A 26739-nucleotide genomic window follows, 5' to 3' on the forward strand; every position below is an offset into this window, starting at 1 on the left:
TGAACTGCCGTTTTTTTTTGGTGACTTTGTTAATAATAATTTTGTTCCTACATACATGCTGCCTTTTTATGTATTATTTTACTATCTGAATCTAAGAGTTTTCTGGTGTTAGTTATGAGACAGCACTTATTTGACAATTGTTTAGTAACTGAATGCATTTGCAACATCTTTAGAAGATGTCAGTGGTATCAGTGGTGCAACAGGCAGCAAACTTGCCTTTGTTACTGAAGACTATGGGTTCTATTCCCATATCAGGTAGATAGACTGGAGAAACTGCAGTGCAGCATAAGGGGTGTACTGCACTCCTGAGTATGTTGTCTTCTGGATGAAATGTTAAACCGATGCCCCATCTGCTTTAGTTAGTGTTAGCTCAGGTGGATGTAAAATATCCCATGGCACCTATCTGAAAGAGTAGGCCAAGTTCTGTGATGCCCTGGTCAAATTTTCCCTAGCAGTATAAATACCACCTAGGATCTCCCCTGAAAATATGCTATTAGCTTAGTGATACTAACCCAATTAACAAATGACAGATAAATAAATACATCATTTATCACATTCCAATAACATAACATCACTGAAAACATACTTTTTAAAGGTTGTAGTTTTTACACTTTTAAAGGGTTGCTATCTTTAGTACAAAATCTAGCTATGTACCCATTTTTTACATGTATGCCCTCAGTTGTTATGTTTTGCTTGTTGCCAGTATTTGACACTCATTTCACAAAAAGTCTAGAGATCTTAGGTTTGTGCATGACTTCAAGGCAAAATAATCCTTCTAAAAGCATAAAATCTTTCAGAGGCTCTAGGGGCAATTTGGCTCACCCATTTTCTTAAAGCAGTAAGTAAAGATATTTTGTATTTGTCAGTTGGTATTATTTCTATAATTTTTCTTACTATGTTGCATCAGTGAATCTAACCATAAATTAATAATATGATTTAAGTTGAGAGGAGGGGGAAGGCATGCCCGAAGGAAGGAAGAGAGGAGGAAGGTTAGGAGTGTAGTAGTGAGGGTAGGAACTTTGAATGTTGGCAGTATGACTGGTATAGGGAGAGAGCTAGCTGATATGATGGGGCGAAGGAAGGTTGATATAGTGTGCGTGCAAGAGACCAGATGGAAGGGAAGTAAGGCCGGGTGTATAGGAGGCGGGTTCAAATTGTTCTATCATGTTGTGGATGGCAGGAGAAATGGGGTAGGGGTTATCCTGAAGGAACAGTATGCTAAGAGTGTTTTGGAGGTGAAGAGAGTGTCTGATAGAGTGATATTTATGAAGCTTAAAATTGATGGTGTAATGATGAATGTTGTTAGTGCATATGCTCCACAAGTTGGGTGTGCGATGGATGAGAAAGAAAAATTTTGGAGTGAGTTGGATTAAGTGGTGATGAGTGTATCCAAGGGTGAGAGAGACTAGTGATTGGAGCGGACTTCAATGGGCATGTTGGTGAAATGAACAGAGGAGATGAGGAAGTGATGGGTAGGTATGGTGTTAAGGAGAGGAATGCAGAAGGTCAGATGATTGTGGAGTTTGTGAAAAGGATGGACATGGCTGTGGTGAATATGTATTTTAAGAAGAGGGAGGAGCACAGGGTGATGTACAAGAGAGCAGGAAGATGCACACAGGTGGATTATATCCTATGTAGGAGGGCCAGTCTGAAGGAGATTGGAGACTGTAAAGTGGTGACAGGGGAAAGTGTAGTTAAGCAGCATAGAATGGTGGTCTGTAGGATGACGTTGGTGGTCAAGAAGAGGAGGAGGAGTGTGAAAGCAGTGCCAAGGATTAAATGGTGGAAGTTAAAAAAGGGTGATTGTGAGGTGGAGTTCAGGGAAGAGTTAAGACAGGCACTGGGAGGCAGTGAAGAGTTACTGAATAGCTGGGTAACTACAGCAGAGCTAGTAAGGGAGACTGCTAGAAAGGTGCTTGGTGTGACATCTGGACAGAGGAAGGAGGACAAGGAGACCTGGTGGTGGAATGAGGATGTACAGGAGAGTATACAGAGGAAGAGGTTGGCGAAGAAGAAGTGGGATTGTCAAAGAGATGAAGAAAGTAGACATGAGTATAAGGAGATGAGGCACATGGCAAAGAGAGAGGTGGCAAAGGTTAAGGATAAGGCATATGGAGAGTTGTATGACAGATTGGACACTAAAGAGGGAGAAAAGGACCTGTACCGATTGGCTAGACAGAGGGACAGAGCTAGTAAGGGAGACTGCTAGAAAGGTGCTTGGTGTGACATCTGGACAGAGGATGGAGGACAAGGAGACCTGGTGGTGGAATGAGGAAGTACAGGAGAGTATACAGAGGAAGAGGTTGGCGAAGAAGAAGTGGGATTGTCAAAGAGATGAAGAAAGTAGACATGAGTATAAGGAGATGAGGCGCATGGCAAAGAGAGAGGTGGCAAAGGCTAAGGATAAGGCATATGGAGAGTTGTATGAGAGATTAGACACTAAAGAGGGAGAAAAGGACCTGTACCAATTGGCTAGACAGAGGGACAGAGCTGGGAAAGATGTGCAGCAGGTAAGGTGATAAAGGATAGTGAAGGAAACATACTCACAAGCGAGGAGAGTGTGTTGAGTAGATGGAAAGAGTACTTTGAGGGGCTGATGAATGAAGACAATGAGAGAGAGAGAGAGAAGGTTGGATGATGTGGGGATAGTGAATCAGAAAGTGAAACAGATTAGCAAGGAGGAAGTAAGGACAGCTATGAAGAGGATGAAGAATAGAAAGGCTGTTGTCCCAGATGACATACCAGTGGAAGCATGGAGGTGCTTAGGAGAAATGGCAGTGGAATTTTTAACCAGATTGTTTAATGAAATTTTGGAAAGTCAGAGGATGCCTGAGGAGTGGAGAAAAAATGTTTTGGTACCTATCTTTAAGAATAAGGGTGATGTGCAGAGCCGCAGTAACTACAGAGGGATAAAATTGATCAGTCACAGCTTGAAGTTATGGGAAAAAGTAGTGGAAGCTAGGTTAAGAAGGGAGGTGATGATTAGTGATCAGCAGTATGGTTTCATGCCAGGAAAGAGCACTAGAGATGCAATGTTTGCTCTGAGAGTGTTGTTGGAGAAATACAGAGAAGGTCAGAAGGAGTTGCATTGTGTCTTTGTGGACTTAGAGAAAGCATATGACAAGGGTGCATAGAGAGAAGTTGTGGTATTGCATGAGGAAGTCGGGAGTGGCAGAGAAGTATGTAAGAGTGGTACAGGATATGTACGAAGGTAGTGTGACATTGGTGAGGACTGTGGTGGGAGTGACAGATATGTTTAAGGTGGTGGTGGGATTACATCAAGGATCAGCTCGCGCCCTTTCTTATTTGCAGTGGTGATGGACAGGTTGACAGATGAGATGAGACAGGAGGCCCCGTGGACTATGATGTTTGCAGATGACATTGTGATCTGTAGTGAGAGTAGGGACCAGGTTGAGGAGACCCTGGAGAGGTAGACATATGCTTTAGAGAGGAGAGGAATGAAGGTCAGGAGGGCTAAAACAGAATATATGTGTGTAAATGTGAGGGAGGGTAGAGGAATGGTGAGGATGCAGGGAGTAGAGTTGGTAAAGGTGGATGAGTTTAAGTACTTGGGATCAACAGTTCAGAGTAATGGTGAGTGTGGAAGAGAGGTGAAGAAGAGAGTACAGGCAGGGTGGAATGGGCGGAGAAGAGTGTCAGGAGTGATTTGTGACAGACAGGTACCAGTAAGAGTGAAAGGAAAGGTCTACAAGAGGGTAGTGAGACCAGCTATGTTGGAGACGGTGGCATTGACAAAAAGGCAGGAGTCAGAGCTGGATGTGGCAGAGTTAAAGATGTTAAGATTTGCACTGGGTGTGACTAGGATGGACAGGATTAGGAATCAGTATATTAGAGGGTCAGCTCAGGTTGGACAGTTTGGAGACAAAGCAAGAGAGATGAGATTGCATTGGTTTGGACATGTGCTGAAGAGGGATGCTGGGTATATTGGGAAAAGGATGCTAAGGATGGAGCTGCCAGGTAAGAGGAAAAGAGGAAGGCCTAAGATAAGGTTTATGGATGTGGTGAGAGAGGACATGCAGGCGGTTGGTGTGAAAGAGCAAGATGCAGAGGACAGGAAGAAATGGAAACAGATGATTCACTGTGGCCACCCCTAACAGGAACAGCCGAAAGAAGATGATGATGATGAATTGTTACTGCACTGTTTTATTATGAGAAAATGTCCAGTTATGAAAAAAAAAATAATTTGTTTGTCTGAGTTTACAACAGCTCTGGCAAAGCTTTTCTGACTTTTTCATTGCTCTGGTAATTAGCCCCCTCTTTGTACATGAAGGCTCTCTGTGGTCCTCTGGTTAGCTATGTATATAAAATTATGAACCAATCAGCATGATCCTATCTCTCCTACTGGACATACCACTCAAATGTGGTAATGCATGCATTGTTGCTTTAATGATGTCACTGTTCTTGGGGTTGCCATCAATTTAGCCACCACAACTGCTCTAGTGTTGTCATCTTGGCTTATGGATATATAATACTGGTGCACTCAAAAAAAAAAATCCCAGCATACCATATGACACCCTCTCTCATTTTAGGGAAATTACACTCATACTGACTATGATAGGCCTCAGAATTTTGGCATTAAAAAACTCATTCTTCTACAGCTGAGAAACGGTCTCTTTTTTAGTAGCTCTGTCTGGGTTCCACTAGCAGGAATAATTTCCATCTTCTTCTTTAATGTCTTCCTTTATTGTGGATGGTACACTCTACCACAGCTGCCACTCTGGCTACCATGTCTTTTTCCACATTGGGCAAATGCTCTTTGACTAGACTTATTTCAGCCGTCTTTTTATATTATTTTTAATAGCTCATTTACCAACCCTTTTCTGACTAGCACATTAGGTATGCAACTTAACAAAAACACCTTCCTTTAAAGAAATTATTTATAAAACTGCTATAAACATTGCTTCTGCAGCTGTTTACACATTTTGGGTCACAGTATTCTTTCATTTGGTTCTCCATCACTCTGTGAAAAAATATATAGGTTTGTATAATCAAAAAGGTAGAATATTCTTTTTTAGAACAGTTTGTGTGGGTGCAAAAAAGAGTATACATACAAATATATGTTCATATGTGTGATTATACTGTGTTTATATTAAAATGTTATATATTGTAGATAACTAGGAATGTGTAGGAAAATGAATGTTTAAAAAGGCTATGCTTGTGAAGATGTGCAGGATAGTTTTATGCTGGTTAGTGTGAGTGTTCATGTGCTAGGGTTAGAAAGTGGTTATGTTTTGTGTTATGCTGTGGTAGTGGTACATGTAAAACGTTTGTGTCTGTGTGTCTTGTTTAGTGGTACTCATGGGGAAAGGGCTTTCAGTGATTTAAAGTGAAGGGTTAGAAGTAGGAGCAAGGCTAGGGATGTCAGCCTAATGTATTGCATTTCTAACACTACATCACACTTACAACAGTTTAATCAAGTAGGCTTCATTCCCTGCTATGATTGGGGTCTGATCCCTCAACTTTTTTATTTGCTCTGATTCTGAGGTCACTGCAATTCTGAAGAGGGGCCATATGCAGTTTTTGACCATAGTGGATCTTGCCCCTAATTTGAGGTGGCACCACTTCATAGTCGGAATGGGTATATGGCCGCACATAGGGAGTGCAGGAGGACTTTTCCATGCATAGAAGTATTTTCAGTATCTCAGTAGTTTAGCTTTCACTTTTGTATTATATTTCCATACATTTAGTCATGTACCTGTTAATGTTTTTACATTTTAGAAATATTACATGTGCATCAAGTGATTTGCTATAATTTTCTTCAGCAAATCGAAGTAGAACATTCCGTATAGATAGAGAGATAGATAAATAGACAGATTATAGCAATATGATTTACAGATAAGCAGCTACATGCACACACACACACACACACACACACACACACACACACACACACCGCAGTGCACTCCATTACTTAGCTACTCTGAACAGAGACAGATCATGATCAAATGGGCTAATAGGCAGGGTAATGGAGTAGGACCTCTGGGCCATACCCATATCTCATCTCTTTACCCTGAATACAGTAAGGTACTCCATGCATTGACCCTGTACCATGAATGTAGTAATACATTCCATGCCTTTAGGCACATTACAGCATGATTACAGCACTGCATCTGTCCCTTATATCTCTGCACTATGACTACATCAATACCAGTCATGTGTTTTTTTTTTTAACAATATTAACATTATACTCAGGTTACAATAATATACTTCATGACTTCTTGACCCCTTGATATGATTGTAGTCCTGTATACTTGCTTTCATAACCCTGTACCAGCATTATAGTCGAACTGGTCATATCTTGAAAACTCCATACGGTGATTAAATCAGCATATTGCATGCCTGTCATTACTTTTCATAGGATCATAGCATCACAGGAGATTACCAGGCTATTGACCCAGAGGTCATTTTAAGCCTAGACATTTCAACCCAATGTAATACCGTAAAAGTACTAGTTAACACCCAAGATTACATTTAGTGTTGACTGCCCATGTCCACAGTTACATGACTGTACACTATATCTTGTATACCTTCCTTCCAGTTACAACAGTAGGCTACTGCAAGCCTGCACAATCCTCTACTGTGATTAAATGACAATGATGTACTCCATCATAACTGTGTTCTGATTACAGGAGGATATACCATCTCCTCATAGCCATCATACAGTAGTGGATCCCATGTCATCATAGCCGTCATATAATGATTACTGCAGTGGATACCATTTATTCATAGAATTCAGCCAATGATTACAACAGTGACTACCATGTCTCCATAGCCTTTGTACAGTGATTACAACAGTGACTACCATGTCTCCATAGCCTTTGTACAGTGATTACAGCAGTGGATACCATTTCTTCATTCCTGGCTTTCATCCCATATTGTAGCAATGCCTTACAAGCCTATATAAGCCAGTCCCTTGGATACAACTGTGGACTACATACCATTATAACCTTTTATAATCTGATTAGTATTCTGCACTTGCATAATCCTGAGCCGTGATAACAGCGACATTCTATACCCAAAGAATTCTTGGGTGAAATCCATCTGCTGCAGCTGGTAAAAAACACTGAAGCACAGCTGTAGACTAGTGACCGAGTTCCAGTCATGATCTGCTGTGGCTGCCATTTTACTAGCACATCAATGTCTCTGTTGGACTGATGTTAAGCAAAGCCCTTCAAGTCGACAGATTATCTTGCTGTGTGACAAACATTCTGCATACCTCCTCCATGTCTGTCGTGCATAACGTTGCATGGTCCATTACATTTAATGATCAACCCTGCTTACTTTTTTACCTTGCTTACCATTTTAAAGCACTGATGTAACACTGAAGATGTACTTGCTTTGTATAGCTATCTTCATGCATGTCCATGTTTATCGTGTGTAATGTTGCATGGTCCGTTTCATTTAATGATCGACCCTGCTTACTGTTTTACCTTGCTTACCATTTTAAAGCACTGACATAACACTGACGATGTACTTGCTTTGTATAGCTATCTTCATGCATGTCCATGTTTTTCGTGTATAACGTTGCATGGTCCGTTTCATTTAATGATCGACCTTGCTTACTTTTTACCTTGATTGCCATTTTAAAGCATGGACTTAACTCTGAATATGTACTTGCTTTGTATAGCTATCTTCGTGCATGTCCATGTTTATCATGTATAACGTTGCATGGTCCGTTACATTTAATAATTGACCCTGCTTACTTTTTTACCTTGCTTACCATTTTAAAGCACTGACTTAACTCTGAAGATGCACTTGCTTTGTATAGCTATCTTAATACATGTATAAGAATTAAAGCTATACAAACAAATCTCTTCTGAAAAGTTTAAATTGATATTATTACTATGTGGCTTTAATTATGCTTTTCATTTGTCTTATGTGGTTCTTTGTAAGTTATAATATTAAATTCTTAAGACACTTTAATCTAGTGGAAGATGTCTTTGTCCACATTGCCACTAACATCATTTCTTCTGCACTCATACACATACAAATACACAGGCACTGTGACATATGCTTGTATTTACTAACCTTTTACTTCTAACTAGTTTTTATTTCCTAATAGCATCTTTAGAAGGTCACTATCGCAAGTATATTGCCACCTTTCTGCCTCAAGTTCAGAGATTCTGAATCACTGAGTCTTTTTTATGGTTAGTAGCTTTTAGAGCTTTGCTGTTCCATTATTTACAGTCCTCATTATTTTTTTACATTGTTTCATGAATTCTAGTTTTCTAATCACCCTCTTTAGCTTTCTACAGTATAATTTAACGTTCTCTACATCACTGAGTGCATTCTTATTGGTGTTTTCAAGTATAGCAAAATGATTTGAACCAGGAACTGCCTACCTGTATTTTGATGTCCATGAAAACAGTAACTGATATTATTGTAACAGTAGCTTTGTGTAGATTCAGGTAGCAATTTAAGCCATGAGACTGACAATGCTGAATCCTGGAAGGTACTTCCTTTCATTGCAGACATCTGAACTGGAACTCTGCTAGTGACTGGAGTATGCATGTAATGTCAGTATGATGACGGATATGTGAACACCACCCTTTAGATCTAGAATCATTTCCCACATCTACATACAGTAACAAGGTGAGCAAATCTATTAACCATGCAATGCACAGATGTTACTCTGAAGATATATATTTTTGCAACTTGAGCATTATCTTGGAAAGAAGGGAAAGGAAAGGAGGATGGACATTTTCCTGTGGTAGTTGTGATTTATGAACCTATAGATGACAGAAGGGAAGAGACAGACAAGAGAAAGAAAGAAAGAAGCAATAGAAGGAATGAAGAAATTGTTTTGGCCACTTTTCTAAGTGACAGATAAATAGTTTGTGTGTATTGTATAGGTCATAAAAAGCTACAATGAAACAGGGTCATATGAGCCATGTCAGATTAGGAGGGTATAGTTACTATATACTTGGTTTGGTTTAATTTTTAAATGTTGGTGAAGTGTTTTTCCCCATATTTTATTTGAGCTCATTTTTCGGCATGGAATATATATCCATGTTTAATATAGTTATATCCCTTTTATCCCCTTCTTCAGGGAGATATTACATTTAAGATGGAAGAGTCCTATGAATATGGCTGATCTGAAAAATGTACTACAGATATGTTTCACACATTATATTGCAGCAATTTTCCTGGTTGTTTCAGTTTCCTTATTCCCAGCCTCACTTTGGGAATCAAAAGTGTTCTTATTCCCAGCCACACCTGTGAAATAAAAAGAAATGTGAAGTAGAAAATGACATAAGCACATAATCCCAAGTATGAAGTGAATACCTTGAAGCTATTGGGCCAATAAATTTGTTGAATACCATCTTGGATAGCTTAGAAAAAATACATACTAGACAAGGTACAACTACCAGATTTTAGGTACTTTCCAGGAAAATCAGTAGCTATATGATTTTCGTAGCATGCAGAAAATCCAAGAAATTGTTTTGGAAATTAAGTCTTTGCTTGTAATGCTGTACATATCCACTTATTCTGTCTTCTACCTCTGGGGAGTGGAACACAGTACTATACTGTACAGATACTACTGAGAAGGCACTGAAACTAAACTGTTTTTGGAGGGGCCTAGATCAAAGGTCTCATCAGGAAATGTATGCTGTATTGAAGACTGCCTGTTGATGTGACCAAGACACAGATAGGGTTAAGTGCCTCACGGCCGCACAGCATGTTACATGTGAAGGAAAGTGAGAGAAGGATTCAGATTTTAATTACATGAATTCTGCATTCAAACACACATGCTTGCACACTCACACAGCCATGCAGAAATACACAATCACACACACACACACACACACACACACACACACACACACACACACACACACACACACAAAAACACACACAAACACAAACACATGGTTGTGTTAACAGCACAATGCCTTCTCATCTTTCCAGATCCAGTTGCAGTAATTAACAAAGCTACCATTTTCTGCTCTGTATACTCACTTGCTGTTTTTTCATCTGGAATGAAATCCTTACTCTAGAGATTTATACTTGGTTTATTTTATCTTATTTTGTTGTTTGTAACTTCTATAATTTAGCTTTTTAATGTGATGCATACTTTCTGTGCACTGTACATATTTTTATAGGACAGGGAATAGTTAATTCTCACAAACAATCATAAATACAAATATTTAAATAGCTTGTTGATATGCAAAATAGCAGAGGGAAATGTGGCTTTGTAGTTATAATTCACCATGTGGGGAGACAGTCTGTCCTGCCTCTGTGCATCTATAAATGTGAAGAGAATTAAGAGATGGAGTTGCGAAGTGTCACATTAGCATGGAGAAGTATGATGGTGGTGGGTGGGTGGATGAGTGGGGAGGGGGGTACTACATTGACATAGGCTGAGGGAGGCACAAGGTGAAAAGGAAATAGTAAAGCATTCATGTTAGAAAGCTGCAAACGTATACAGAGAATCGGAGAGGAGGAGGGGGAGGGGTCCGACTGACAGCAGGGGTTTCTTATTAGAGTAAATGAAAAGAAACAGCGAGAGGTTACTTCGGGCACCGCCTCCATCCTCAGTAGCTGAAGAAGTGAACTCAAAGAAAAAAAGTTATCCACTCACATTCACAGGGAGAGGGAGAGTAGACAAGGAGAAAGTTGCTGTTCTGAAATATCCATGGAGTACTTGCATATGCTATCTGACAGCGGGACTCTTGTAGCTGTCTGCAAAATGTACTAGTTGCCACAATGCCTTCAGCATTCTTAAGCCTTCCAAAGGGGCAGCCTGGCAGCAGAGCCACCTGGATTTGTCTGTCCTGCATGCTGTGGGTATGTAGAGTATATCCTTTTTGGGGTACTGCTAGTGTTTGCAGGTGACCTGCATAGGTAGCCTTTACTTCACCTAAAATAACTCATCCATGCAACTGTTTCATTATGCATTTGCAATTAGTGTTCAGTGGATTTTCTCAAGACATCTGATATTTTATAACTAAGAGATGGAAAACAGAGAAAGAGAGAGAGAAAGAGTGAAAGAATACATGCAGCGAATGAGCATATGGTTTTGTTTAGGCACTGTAAACATGGGATGGATTCATAGATCTCATACTCCATGCTGCATGAGTTTGTTTATCTTATTGTTGACATGGGATTTTTTGTGACAGTATTTCACTGGTATGAATTTGCTAAAAGACGTAGTCTTGTATTTCTACTGTGAGAATGTGGTTTTGAAATCACAGTAATGAGTCTGAAGCTGACATGCAATGATTCCAACCACTTCAGAGTCCAATATATATTGTGTATGCCCTTGAATATGCTGAATGTCACAGGAATACAATGTGAATGCACTCATACCTCTCAATGTCCAGGTTTTCACAGATTTTTGCCTCATAGTTTTCATCTGTTCCTCATAAAATATGTGTGTTTTTTTTCTGGCAAATCACTGAAGATTGAAGTCACTAACTAATGACATACATTTGAGTTTCAGACTTCATATACTTCAAAAAATATATGCCAACACAAATCCTGCTACTTTAGCAACTTTCTAAGTTTATAAGAGCAATATTTAAAATCTATCCCTATTTTTAGGCTTTTGTCCCCCCATTATTTTAGGCTTTGTCCACATTCCGTGTGCTAAGAGGTTGAGAGCTATGAATGGACTAGTTTTTCTGTGTCGTGTTGCTGTGTAACTGCTGAATACTGTATACTGTTATATACACTTATTATAGTGCCAAGTCCTTCAGTATGTGCTTGTATGTATGTTTCTATAGTGAGAAAATCAGCAAATGAAAGAATGTGTCTTGTGAGGAGAAGAAATGATTTATGAATGTGGCATAGGTACTAACAGTCGGTAATTTAATTAAGTTCAGCAGTGTTGTTTGTGATCTCTTGATATTTGTGCTGTGGTTAAAGATGTACAAAAATGTGACTAAAATGTCACAATACTTTGTTCAGCTTCATTTCTACCATTATACTTCCTGTATGTCTACTGGTTTTCTTTCTAAACTTATATTATAAACTTAATTATACCAAGGCTTTTCCTTTTACTGGGAATTCCAAATTAATCTGAAGATACATTCTGCTCCATATGAGAAATACGAAGCCTCAATGATTTTGTCAAAACTGAGGTTCTATAGTATACAGATGATGGACATGGGTTCAGTACCAAGGGCAGACAAGTCTGTAGGGATCTTTATTGCTTAAATCGCTTAATTTCAGCTGTGATTGTGATATGCATTTATTCATTTACTTGCATTTTATTAGCCAAGCACACCCACAGTATTTATTGTATTTATTTAGTTAAGGAAGAAGGTATCAGCATACCATTTGGGTCTATATCAGTTCATTGAAATGTCTGAAGTTCGAACACCATATGTTCAAACTTCAAACCAAGAACTGCAAAAACATAGAAGTCTTAAAACAGCGATTTTTTTTCCCAAGAAACACACATGCAACACAAACACACCAAAACAACATCAATCCACACACATAAACTTAAAATCCTACATCTAACCCTACACTAAACTGTACATACACTACTACCTATCCACTTACCTTAACCCAAACTCTAACCCTAAGGTCCGTCACTGTCGCACACTCACCTGACCCGCACCCTAACCCTAACTCACCTATCCTGCACTAACCCTAAAGTCTTTCACTATCGCACACCCACCTCACCCACGCCCTAACCCTAACTCACCTAACCCGTGCCCTAACCCTAACATCCACACAATCGCACACTTACCTGAACCCAACCCATAACTTCCCACCACAGTCCTGATACTTGCAAAGCCACAGAAATGGCCCACCGAATTCTTTCCCTGGAAAACAATTTGGTGGGCCATGACTTCGCGATTACCAGTGTTCGATATTCAGCCGTTTTGATGGACTGATATAAACCCGACCATTTCAGTCATAATCTTTTCCAAAAATTATAAATATTACAGAGAAAACATAGAACAACTATAATTATATGCATTCTGAGTGTTGTAATGTTGTCACAATGAAAGTTTTAACTAATGCCAGTGGTTGTATACTAACTACATGCATGCTGTTACACTGGAACAGTCCCATTGATTCTTTAGGTGCAGATGTGCCCATTTTAACTGTGTGTGAGAAACCCAAGGTTTCTTGATAGCCATTTTTAATTTCTTTTCTTACAGCATTGCTTTCTCATAAAACTTTTGTTTTCCTGATCTCCTTATGCTCAGTGGTTCAGTATCCTCTCAGTAATGTAAAAAGTAAATATATAGGTGTACTTGTTTGTTTGTGTGTGTTGGGGAGTAAATAAGCTTTATCTATGCATATCAGTGTGAAAACAGCCACTCTAGGCAGCATTTCCATTTACATGAATTAGTGAAAGATGTGCACTGAGCTCATGCGTAGCGTAGTTTAGCATAGCATAGGATCTTAAGTGATATTTTTGTACAACAGAAACATTAAAAAAAAAGTCAGGCCATGTAACTATAGCCAAGTTTTGGCTGCTCTGGAGTTGTGTAGGTACATCTGAAGGCATTGCCTGTTGTGTTTGTGTGAGTAGTCACAAGGTCAGACAGATACATGAGTATGTGTTTGTCCCTGAGGTTTGCATACTGCCAACACTGCAAACTGAGTTTTGCACTGCTGTTGTACTGCATGTCTTTACATCTGACTCTGTCCATGTGTGTGTGCATAGCTGTATTTGTTTGCATTAGTTTACATAGATGTGTGTGTGTATTCATGTATGTATTAATGCATGTGTGCATGTATGTGCATGTGCATGCACATTTGTAAACATATATGTGTTTCTACACATGCATACCTTACACTTACCAGACATAAGACCGACTCATTAAAGCTCTACTAACTGCATGTCAGACACAACTTGTGGCAAGGACTTTACTATGGCTTTCAGATGCTTGTAATAAGAGTTCAAGTATTATGATAGGTACGTTTCATGCCTGGAATTCATATGCAGCTTGACCAGTAGGGCTATGGTCATAAGCTACAAAATGTGCCATCTGTAGTCCTGAGTTTGATTTTGTTATTCTACTTATTTAAATATTTGATCGTGGAGTAGTTGGGATGGTCATCAGACCTTTTTCCTTCATTACCTGGGATCCCCGAGGAGGGCAAAGTGAACAGCACAGCAGAGAAGCATCATACAGTAGGCAAGAATAGGATAGTTATAAATTATTCAGAAGAGAATTTTGAAAATAGCTGTAGAAATTAAAAATGATTTTTACATTGGTTTGATAAAATAAATGCATATGTGTGTGTGTGTGTGTGTGTGTGTTTGTGTGTATAGTTGTATATATTCCTCAAGGAAATGGCTTGGCGCTTGGAGAAGTATAGAGAAGCATACACGACCATGCATGCATATCTGTATCTGTCCATCTATCTGTATATCTCACTATCTCTCTCTCTCTCTATATATATATATATATATATATATATATATACATATACATCTACATATATACACACACACACACACATATATATATATATATATATATATATGATAGAGTTATGTGTTGTTTCTAAAGCACATAATCATCTGTATTCTTTCTGCATTCTTTTCTCTGAATAGAATTCTTTTCATTTTAATCTTAAATTCTTCAAAGGTTTTCTGGATGTCTTTCATCTCTATTTACAAACAGTGTGACTTAACCAGACAGTGCTCTCAGATCACTCCTAAAAACAGGTATTTTTGCTTGGAGGACTTACCTGTTTAAGAAATGAATTAAAAGATAAAAATGCATACTTAGTCTTTTATGCATATATGTGCACATATTCATTCTAGTTTTATACACTACTCTCACACCTACAACATATGCATGCATATGTGAACAGATACATACACGTTCTTGGGTGTCCTTGTACACACACACATATGTATGTTTGCCAGAACACAAACAATCCCAGTGGACTTACTTCCAACTGTCATGAAGATAAAAGTGATAAGGACCTGGACAGAATCACCACTATGGGGTTATCCAGTGTATTAGAATACACTAAAGCAGGCTAGCAGTGACCCTGTGTAGATGCAGAAGGATGCTGGTGCAGTTTTCAGGTATTGTTGTTGCCTGTTATAGAAGGTGTGTAATAATTCAGACTTGTGATTCAGTGTTTAGAATGTCTGCTGCTGTTGTGCAGTGTGTATTTCTCATGCAGAAATCTAGGTGAGTTTCTTTGTTTTAGTCCAATGTACAGTGAGCTGAAGATCTGTGATCTGAGGTATTTTTCTCTACAGACCCCACTAGGCTTCAGTTCTGGCCCTTCTTTCCTTGAAGTCTTCAGGCCAGTAATACTGTACTCATTTTATATGCATTAGGATCCTAATCTCAGATTACATTTAAAATGTCTCCATCCTGGCATATGCATCACTGAGTGGAGCCCTGCAGGGTAAGGGGAAATTGCTTGGAGGCATTGATAGTACAGTGGGCTATCACTGTTTAGGCTTAGATGGGTCCTCTGCTTGTTTGTTTGTTCATTTTGCATTATTATAGTTAGAGGAGACATGATGATTACCACTGCAATTGTTTCTAAGTGATTCTTGTGTTAATGCATGACTTGTTTATGTGACGTACTGCATACTTTATATGTGCACTATATGAACCCAGTTCTGGATCTGTAGACCTGGACTGAAGAAACTACCTCACCAACACATTTTACAGATGAAATATGCTGAGTCTGTTATTTTGTTTGGGTAGAGTTTTGCAGTCTTATTATCTCAGAGCTTTCCAGAAAAAAAATAGTAAACATTCACTCATCTCTGACTTTGAACTTTGTAGACACTCTTTTTTTTTTTTTTAACTCAAATCACCCAGCGGTGTAACAGCATTTACCTTGTGTCACTCATGCAAGATTATGTACTACCTCATTTCAAAATGTCCCGCTGCTCTTATCGGTTACCAATATCTAAATCAGTGAGATAGCTGTATTACAACTGTGTGGGATCTCAGAGCTGTTCATTAACAAACAAGCTGTACCATCTCATTCTTGCATTTAAATTGTTTTCAGACTTGATCCTAAAGCCTGGCTCTGGCAAAATTGTGAACTTTGTGGCTTGACCATCTGGGTAAAGGGTTGTGCTTCTCCCATTGAGTAGGTGTTAGAAAGAGTCCTGCTAAGTCATGGTCAAGGTCAGCTGAATCCTTATACTTACTTAACAAAAATCAAGCTGCAGCTAGACCTGTAACGGGCCTCTTTTGTTAAAAATGTAGAGAGTAATATTGGTAGATCATATTAATTAGCTCTATTCTTCAAATGAATATCAATCTTTCAACATTTATATTTTATATTTTCCTTTTTTTAAAATTTTGTTTATTTCTCAAGAGCTGCTAAATATTTCACATACTACATGAGTACTTTGGGTAGCAAAGTGGATTAGTTAAAAATTTGTTAGGTGCCACGTCTGAGTCCAGGGTTCAAACAAGGCATATGCTGGCTGTCTACATAAAATGTAATTGTTATTGCTGTATTTGCAATGGTTTTCTCTATATACGACATTTTTCTGGCCAAACCTTTCAGGTTTATTGGTGATACCTAATTGTCTGTATGTGTACTATTTATGCTTACTATTGTAGGTGAAATGAACCAGAACACTTACCTAACTCTCTCTTCTGCTGACAGCATTCTTGTACTGTTGTCATTTCACAGCAACAAAAGCCCTGACACACACCTGCTTGGACCAGAGGCATGCACACTACTGAAAATAAGTATAACTGAAGTTTTGCAGAAAGCCATTATCCCCAACTATGTAAGAAATTCCCTAAGTTTGTCCTGTAATTTCTTGAACTGATTTATCCATTTTATGCCAATGCAGCCTTCTCTAGATTGCCATTGTAACAACTCTTTCATCCTGTTTGCAAAAATACAATGTCACAGCTGGTTGGGCAATTTATTATTTATTTATGAATTCTTGTCTTCCTTACATTTAACTTTTTTGAAAGCTCTTTTCTCCTGAACTTTAATTCTCTTAGGGTATTAGAATGCTGACATTATGATCGACTAGCAGTATACATATGTTTAGTCTCCCCTCATACAGCGTTTACTGTGGTTCCTGAACAATTCCAGTTGCCCCATTTCCTTTGCAGTGATGCATTGATAGACCACAATAAAATGTATTTTTTTTATTTTATGTGATTTTAATTATTATTTGACAACCAATTAACCATGACACTATGAAAGAAGTTTTCCACACACGATTTTTTGTTTTCTACATTTTTGTCTTTGCCCCTGATGGCATTGGCTGCCATCCTAACCAGTTCAACAGTGAATTCCCCATCACTAGGGTGAGACTTTGTCAGCAAGGTCCATCATTCTGGTAGTTATTAGGGGATGTTTTTTAGGGGATGGTTTGGCTTTTTCAATGCTGAAAAAAATTCTCCAGTATGCACTCAGCCAAGTGCTGGGGTGGGAGGGATCATGCAATGGGTTGAACAAGGAGGCAGTTATTTCACTTCCGCAAGGGGTATTCCTCCATGCAGCCTTGCCTCCCACAAGAAGCACATATAGTAATTTCCCTTATCTCCACCAGGATAAACTTCATCAAATCCAAGTGCCATCAAGTGCTCCCAAACCTTTCCACTTCTTGGGTGGGGAGAGATGGCAGTTAATCATAGGACGTTACTAGGCTATCGACCCGGAGGTCAGTTCAAGCCTAGCCATTTCATCCCAATGTAATATTATAAATACACTAGTCAATACCCAGGATTCTAATAAGTAATGATTGGTCATGTTCAGGAGGGTTGTGAGCCCTATTTGTAGTATGAATTTATGATGTCCCATCCACTCATCCAGATTCCTTTTCAACAGTGTCATAGAGGTACACTGCTTCTCATGAATTGGCAGCCTATTCCAAAGACACGGCAGTCACTGTGAGACAAATATGTCCCTCCAGCACATCCTATTCAAATTACAGGTGATATTTAGGTCCCTGGAATGGGTAGGTCTAGTCCCATTTGATTTACGGATGTGCAGCAAATTCATTAGATTTGGGCCAGAGATTGCTGTGTAAGCCAAGCATAAGTGTCCCCTAAGAAGTCTATACAATATTATGTATTGTGACAGGGACTTTAGGTGGTCTGTGTATGTAAGGCATGTGTTGGAGTCCCTTGACCTTTTTTGTTAGAAACCTTTGAGGTCTCTCCAGTTGCTGCAGGTACTTTGTGCAGTACATGCCAAAAGGAGGCATTATACTCAATTATGGGCCTGATTAGCGATGAGTATAGTGGGGTTATAACCTCCTTTAATCTAGAGGTGTGCTACATAGAAGGCCTTCCTTATTACAGTAGACACATGGTGGTCAAAATTAAGGTTGCAGTCTACTTGTGATCTCAGATCCCTTACCACTTTGTAGGTACATAGGGTATTCTTGTTAATTTGATAGTGTGAAGGTGCATTGTTTTTACTGAAGGGAATGATGATGCATTTCTTTGCATTTACTTTGAGACTGTGACTGAGACAACAGTTGTTGGTCTATGTAAGACCCTCCTGAAGTATACTGACATAATCTGGGGATTTGATAATTGCACCCAGTTTGCAGTCGTCTGCAAACTTGATCAGCCACAGCCCCTTAGTTTCGGCCTGAACTTCTGAGAAGTATATACCAGGCAGTAGAGGGCTCAGCACTGAACCTTGTTGCACCCCACTGGTGACTGGTCTGCTGGGTGATGTGGAGTCACCCACTTTGATAGTGCGTGACCAGTTTGTGAGCCAGTTTGCAACCCATCTTACAACAAAGGTGTTTGTATTCAATTTGCTAAGTTTATCAGTAATGGCTGAGTATGGGATTGTGTCAAAGGCCTTGTTCAAGTCAAGGTATGCTGTTTGCACAGATCTGCCCTCGTCAATGGCCATGGCCACGTTTTCAAAGAAGTCCACCAGGTTTAATAGGTGGATATCACCCTCCTTGCCTGGCATCTCCAGTACAACAACTTCTAATCGTACCCCATTTGCCTGGGTTGCAGTAAGGGCCATCATCTGCTCCACAGAGCCAGATACCAAATCTTTCACATATTATGTGGTGGTGAAATACAAGTGCTTCAGTTTTAATGCTATACTGATTTTCTTCTTTGGTATACATTTTGCTGTAAGGAGCAAAACAATACTGGTTGTTTCTTCAAGTCCTGTTATATGAATGGAACATTTCCAAGAAATAATGGAATACATTTTTAAAAATACATCCCTGAGTGAACTGAAAGACAAGACTTCCTTACACAGTATGTATGATGCTCCCCCCTGCATCTCCTTGTTAAATGTTTAATTACCTCTGAGTTTGTACCAACTTTTGGGAAAGGGATATTTTCAAAGAACTCTCCTGTAAATGAGACTGGACATGAGAATATAGATGTTAAATACTATTCTCACATTTCCTTTCATGGTGCACTAATAAAGACTATAGCTGTGGAATTTTTTTCATTTGTAAGACAAGTGCTTATAAGTTACTAATTTTGGCAAAGTGGAAAAACAACACCAGCAACTAGGATGAATGGCTTATCAGGAAACAATATACAACTTAAGCAAACAAATAATATATAATATTATAATGATATAAGTAATGGGACATGGCAAAACCATACTGTAGGAAACAAGGCATGCCAAACTCTTTGGTTAAGTCACACAGAAGAAGGATGTTTCTTTTCTGTGATATGTTTTGGAAGGTCTTATAAAAGCATGCCAAAGTTTACAAAGATAATGGAAGAAGAAAGGTAAGCTACAGCAACAGCTAGTTCAGAACAATTATTTACTGTAATTCAAAGGGCCAGATTTATCCATACTTGAAAATGTATACAGGTATTTGCAGGATACATGCTTTTTAAAGAGAAGGTGGCAGTTACTGTCAGGTCTAAAATCTGAACAACCCAGCTATAAAGAATATATATATGGGAAGTGAAAGAAAACATTGTGGAAGTCATAGTCCCCATCCACATACAACAAAGTTTATCACTGTCCATATTCAAATGAAACTTGTACCTATGGAAGGGAAACAAAACATTTACCCAGGACTGCCCCTTGTATTGATGGACAGAGGCATGTCCCAAAAGCTTCTTCCCTTTTCATTCTAGTACTGTTTCCTGCCCCAAAAAATAACTATTTAGGGCTCAATCTGGTATTCTAGGGGAATTTCCTTATGAATTTTTTAACTGTAGAATTTCATCTGAGCTAAAAGGATACCAATATATCTGATGTTGTCTTTTTTCCATCCAGTTCAAACTGTGGATCCAGAGCTTCTACTCAAAATCCTTCTCTTCCTCCAAATACCAATCAAGTTTGACTTATACAAAACAGTATAAAAAAAAAATCCACCAAAAACTAGGCATGCTATACAGGAATAAAAACTTCCTCACAGCAGCTATCAAAATTACCCTGGACAAAACCTACCTGTTGCCCTCACTGTTATATGGGGCCCCAATTCTAACTAATGTACAGACCTCCCTAAAAAAAAATAGAAAGTTGCTAGAACAAAATAACAAATTTGCCATAACAACAACCCCTCTAACTCATCACTGTAAAGCCCTACATTCCCTAAGATGGCTTGAACTCCCCCTCTACCTCCAATACATACAACTTACTACAGTATACAAAATCATCCACAACCCACTAGCTTCTCCTGCTCTTAGCCCATTAATCAACTTTTATATCCCAAATAAACATCTCAGATCTGAAGAAAAACATCTCCTCACAAGTTATAAACCTAATAAAACCCCAGGCCTAAGCCTTTCCACCTGCTCTATTGCAAAACTATGGAACTCCCTTCCTTTGAATATCAAAACTGTTACTATTTATTTTTATTATTTATTTATTTGATTTTACATTTGTTTACTGGGAAGATGTCCAACTGGGCAGGGCTGTACGTTTTCAGAGGAGGCCTGGAGAGAAAAGCTCCATACAGTAACAACATACAATAATAATAAAAAAATCAGCAGTAAATACAGTATAAAATACAGTGATAAAATAGTCAGTTAGTAGAGGTAGCATATACATTATACACAGTTATAATGAACAAAGTAATGCAGACAATGGGATTATAACAATTACATCACTTGCACATTTTGTAGTTACTTGGATTTATACACATAGTTAAGATTATACATTTAGTAAAAATAGTGTCAAGATTCTTGATTATTTTATACTTGTGGTAAATATAGTGAAGTTTCAGTGTTCAGTTGTGAACATACTTGATGGTTGCATCAGAAGGCAACAATGATGCACAGTAAACTGTAACAGTATCCAGCACTAGTAATGCTAATGTGCATTCTGTCTCCTTTTAGGGTCTAGAAGTACAGAAAGAGATAGGTTAGATGAGAGAAAGGAGGTATGTGTAAGAGGGTTGGTAGTATTTATCAAGGGCTAGTACAGGAGCAAGTCTATGAGTTGGGCAAATGTAACTTAAGAAGGCTCTTAAAGTTATGTATGTTTTCTAGTGACGGGATTTCTAGAGGAAGTGTATTCCATGTTTTTGCAAGAGCAGCAACATAGAGGGAGTCCCCAGAGTTATACTGCTTTTAGTAATGTCAGCTAATGATTTGTTGGTACTTCTTAGTCGATGATTGCTGGCGTAGTGGTTTAGTAGTCCCTGTAGGGCTGTTTTTTTTTGGGGGGGGGTGATAGAGGATTTGGTGGGCTATAGTAAGTTGGTGGAAAGTTAGTAGGTTTGTTAATTCTACCCAGGATATTTTTTCAGGGTTTGGCAATGATGGGATGTATACAATAAGTCAGTAGCGACTTTTGCAATTTTCTTATAGCACATAGTTTATTTAGGTCACCTTTGTTTAGACTGGTTAGTACTGAGGAGGAGTACAGTAGTATGGAAAGTAGGTTGTTTTTTGCAATTGTGACTTTACTTTCAGAGGTTAGGTAATGTTTGCATCTATGGACGATACCTAGCTTTTTTGTGAAACTTTGTGATGGTTTGAGCTACATGTTTGTTGAATTTCATATTGTGATCTATGATTGCTACTAGTAGTTTTGTTTGGGCAAATGAGTGTGATGGGAGTATTGTTGGAGGATGTTATTTTAAATAATGGAATTGGGTCAGTAGCCTCAGAGGGATGGAATAACATTAGCTGGGGTTTTTTACAGTTAAGTATTAGTTGCGAGTCAGAAAGCCATTTTTCTATTGCTGAAAATGATTCTTGGGTAATTTGTTGCAGTTCTTGGAGTGATGGGGCAGAGCATATTGGGGTAGAATCATCAGCATATTGGACCAGGTTGGCATGGGGGCTAGCCTTGTGTAGGTTGCAGGTGAATATGGTGAAGAGAAGGGGTCAAGGATGGATCCCTGTGGAGCACCTAAGCTTACAGGGAGAAGGGGAATAGGGTGTTTTCCCATTTTACGGCTTGTTGACGGTTTAAGAAATAATCTTTGAACCATGATAGTAAGGAGATGTAAAGTTTGGGTTCTGGAATGGGAAACTGTTTCAAAGACTATGGAGAGGTCTACAAATATGGAAGAAACAAGGTTACCTTTGCTTCGTTATTGATTTATCATAATGGAGAAACTGATGAGGGCAGTAGTGGTGCTATGATTTGGGCAGAATCCGTGTTGCGATCCAGCCTGGAGGTTATTAGTTAATAGGTAGTTTAGTATTTGAGAATTAATGCATTTCTCAAGGATTTTGGAAAGGGGGAATGGTATGGTAATTGGACAGTAGTTAGTTAAGTCAGTAGAATTGCCGACTTTGTGTATTGGTATTATGTGAGAGATTTTCCAGAGCGATGGTATATGTTGTTCACCTATTGACCTGTAAAAGATTGCTTTGGCAGCAATCTTGAGAAATTCACCTGGGAGTCTATCAGCTGCAAGGTTAGTGGACTTTAGTTTTGTCAGATATTTATATGTTGTACTCGGGCTACTTGTAGGGAGTAACCATTTTGGTCAAAGATTGGTGTTTGGGGGTTTGTTTGATTTGTAGGAGAGGTGTTATTAATCAGATTTTGAATGGAGCTGGTAAAGTATTTATTAAATTGTGTTGTCGTGTGGCTAGAGGAGGTGTCAATATTAGGGGTAGGGGTACTTGTTTTCCCTGGCTGTAGTATTTTACTTATGGCTGCCGAAATTTTTTCAGGGTTTGTTTTGTGTTTGGCCTGTATCTCAGTGTAGTGGTTTCGCTTGTCAATTCTTATTTGTTTTTTGGACTTGTTTCTTAGTTCAATTTAGTTTTGCCTATTTTGGCTGTTATTTTGTTTTGCCACCGTGTTTCCCATGCCTTATCTCTCTGTTTTAGGAGTAGCCGGGTATTTTTAGTAAGCCACGGGGCATAGTTCGATTTTGTTCTTATTGTCCTAGTAGGGGCAAGCTGGCCAAATATGCTTAGGAAAGTAGTGCTGAAGTAATCCACTGCTTTGTCTAGGGAAGTTTTAAGAGGGGTGACCAGTTACAATGATTTAAAGCAGTTATGAGGTCCTGGGATTTGAAGTTTTTGTGTAGTGTATATGTTGAAGGGAATAGATTTTCGTGGGTGCAATGTGGTGCCTTAGGGTGAAAGTAGGTTGGTGGTCACTGAGACTATCAGGTAGTGCCACAGAGTTGTAGGGTTGAGTTGCTCGATTGGTGAGAATCCAGTCTAGAATGGATTCTTTGTTGGAGGATTTATCAATTTTGGTAGGGGTTTGGATTAGTTGAGTAAAGCCATGCAGGTTTATGTGAGTGGTGAGGAAGGAAGAGATACAGGTTGACCAGTTGATATTAAAGCCTCTGAATATGAGTGTTTCTTGGGGGATGGCCTGGGATAACCAGTGGAGTATAGCTTCTAGTGGGTCAATGTTGTTGCCAGGGGGAATATATGTGCCAATTATGTTCAGTTGTTTTTGAGCTTTAAGTTTTACTTTGGTTAATAGGGTTTCTGTATTATTAATTGTTGGGGGATTTATGTTTATAATGTCTATTGTAAGGTTGCTTTTGTATAATATGGCAATATCATCACCCCATTTGGTTATTCTGTCTTTCCTGAGTAGATTATATCCTTTGGGAAGTAACTCATTGTCATTAATATGTGGCTTGAGCCAGGTTTCTCTAAGGAGGACTATATCAGGAGAGTATAGAGACAGGGTTGCATGCAATTCCTTTATTTTGCTGACTATGCTTCTTATATTGCTATTAATTATTAGAAGGTCTATTGTATTCCTCTGAGAGCTTACTACAGATGTTGGTTGGAAGGGGAGAGTTATGGGATTGATTGTTGGAGCAGGATTTGGGTGAATATCATTGCTGATTAGCAGCTGAGATGCAGTATGGGCTATGGCTTTTAAGTATTTAGTCATGCATAGGTGGAATTGTAGGGATAAGCGTTTTTTGTTTCTATATTGGGTGAGGTTGAGTGGGGCTAACTGTATGTGAGGAGGTTTGATGTTTCTTGTTGAGGCAGGTAAGAATGTTGTGTCCTGTTTTGGGAGGGTTGGGTTGATGGGTGATTGAGTTGTTAAGTTAGAGATAGTATTAGTATGGTATGAGGCGATGTTGGCAATAATCGAGAGTGCTATGATTATTAATACATGTAATGTTATTGTACTTTGCATCATTTAATTGTAGCCCTATTGTAGGGGGTTGGAATATAATTAGTAATAATGTAGTTTTATCTTAATAAGTATATGGCTGTAGATTTGGTGGAGTTTGTTGTACTCTGTTATTAGTTGTCCTTCATTTTGGATTTGGTTAGAATGTGGGAAGTGGAATAGGTAGTTGTACTGATAAATGCATACTTTGGGGTTGTAGGGGGTTGTGCTGGTTATTATAGGTGGAGGAAGTGATGCTGAGATTGGAGACTAGGGAGGCATGAATAGATTCAATGGGAGTAGGAACGGGGTAGCTTCCCTAGATATAAATGTAATGAAAGAGGGGTTGGCTGGGAATGGGGGTAGGATAGTGAGGCCGAGCACAATGAGGGCGAATGGAATGGGTTGAACCGAATTCTGGTAGCAGTGTTTGGGGCCCGAAACAATCAGTCAGCACTGTTCTTTACTTTTAACAAAGTAGTTAGCATAGATAGGAGATAGAACTGGGACTTAATAAAGAAAAAAGAGAAAGTGGTGGTATGACAAAACAGGAAGAGTATGAAACGAAGGGTAGAATTATTAAAACACAGGGAAGCTAAAAATATCTTATTATGCAAAATGATAAATTTAAAAGGATGTAGTGGAAAAGGAATGTGATAGAATAAAAAAATAAAAAATGGGAGGTGGTAGCATGGACCCCAGGATGAGCAGTGGTAAACTATGCACTTTAAACAGAGAAAAACAATGTACATTAATGAGTTTTGCAGCCTTGCAACAGGTATGTTGCTGAGAGGGGTTGGTGGTTCTTTGAAAGCTGGCCAGGTGCAGTAAACACAGAGCAGGAGTGGGCTTAGGACTTTCAATAACTATGCTGGAGTGTAAGGCACAGTTGCCGTGTACACATCACCAGAACTCTGTGGGTTAGGGCTAGGAATGAAAGAAGGAATTTAACCTGCACTTGACTACTTCAACAAAGCTTGGATTTGCTCCTGTATGAGCCAAGGCTGAGGTACTCTTATACCCTTTTCTACCTCTAATCTCTCTATCCCCACTACTAAATTACCCTAACCTCTCTTCTTCTACACATACTCCCCTGAGGTTATACTCCTACGTTTTTCTATTCCTACTATCCCCTCTATCACACCCTGTCCTTCTCTATTTTTACTATCCTACCCCTTCACCACTATAATCTGTTACCATATTTCATGACCTCTAGAATATTAATAATTGTTATAACAATCATCTGTTATGTAAAAAATGCTGCATCTTTCTATTATCAGGCGTTTCATATAATTTATGCTTGAACAGTATGACTTTATTATGCTTGTTAAGCTCTTATTCTGACAAGATAATGTGTTGTTTTTATATTTGTGCTTGAATGTTAGGACATTATTATGTCTGTCTAGTTTTTCATTCTGTTAACCATATTTATCTGGAACTTTTCTCACCAGTCTTCTGCTGAAAATGGGTAGCTCATGACCCAGACGAACTTTCCCAGTAAGGAAATGCCAAATAAATAAATAAAAAATATTCTTTGCCACTTGATCAAGAAGTGTGCATTTCTAAAGGCTCCGACATTTAATCTCAGCTAAGTCTTTAAAGTTTTTCTCTCACTGCCATCCGCTTTTTTTCCTTTTATTTCCTTCCCTCTTAATATCTGTTTATTTATATTACAGAGAAAAAAAGCTCTACTAGTCCTAGTGCTATTTGATGTTGTTCAGTTTCCTAACTTCAAAATAATTATCACTGTAGAGTTTCTTGGATTTAAACATAGTAGGCTTTTTTTTCCTTTGTGATAGAACTGTATTGTGTTTGTTGTTTGGTGTGCCTTTTCACAAGTTTCTGGCACAGAACCTGCACTCCCCCTATCTTTGCTGTTGGGAGACTCTTATCTAGAAGCTAAATGTGAGACTTGTGCCTCATTTGGTACCAGGGCCCTTCAGGGACATAGGGACACATTAGTATTAAAAGGCCTTATCCCTACCCAACCAGGTGTATATACCCATTCTTTGGCCTCCACTTCTACTCCCAGCTAATCAGAAGAAAAAAACTAGTCAAAACGAGAAGGAGAAGGAAAAAAGTGAAGGAAAAAGTATAAAAAAACAGGTCAGAGAAGACCAGGAACCCTTGGATCCAGCACTGAAAATTCCTAGACAAATGGATTTGACTCTTACTAGGATCCAGTCACTGAAGCCTCCTCTTTGATTCTCCCCAGACCTGGTAAGGCCATGACTCCATTCACCCTTCTTGCAGGAGTCGTGCTCATTGAGACAAACATCA

The sequence above is a fragment of the Protopterus annectens genome, chromosome 6.part0 (assembly GCF_019279795.1).
Source record: "Protopterus annectens isolate FY-2018-M chromosome 6.part0, PAN1.0, whole genome shotgun sequence".
In the NCBI taxonomy this organism is placed as follows: domain Eukaryota; kingdom Metazoa; phylum Chordata; order Ceratodontiformes; family Protopteridae; genus Protopterus; species Protopterus annectens.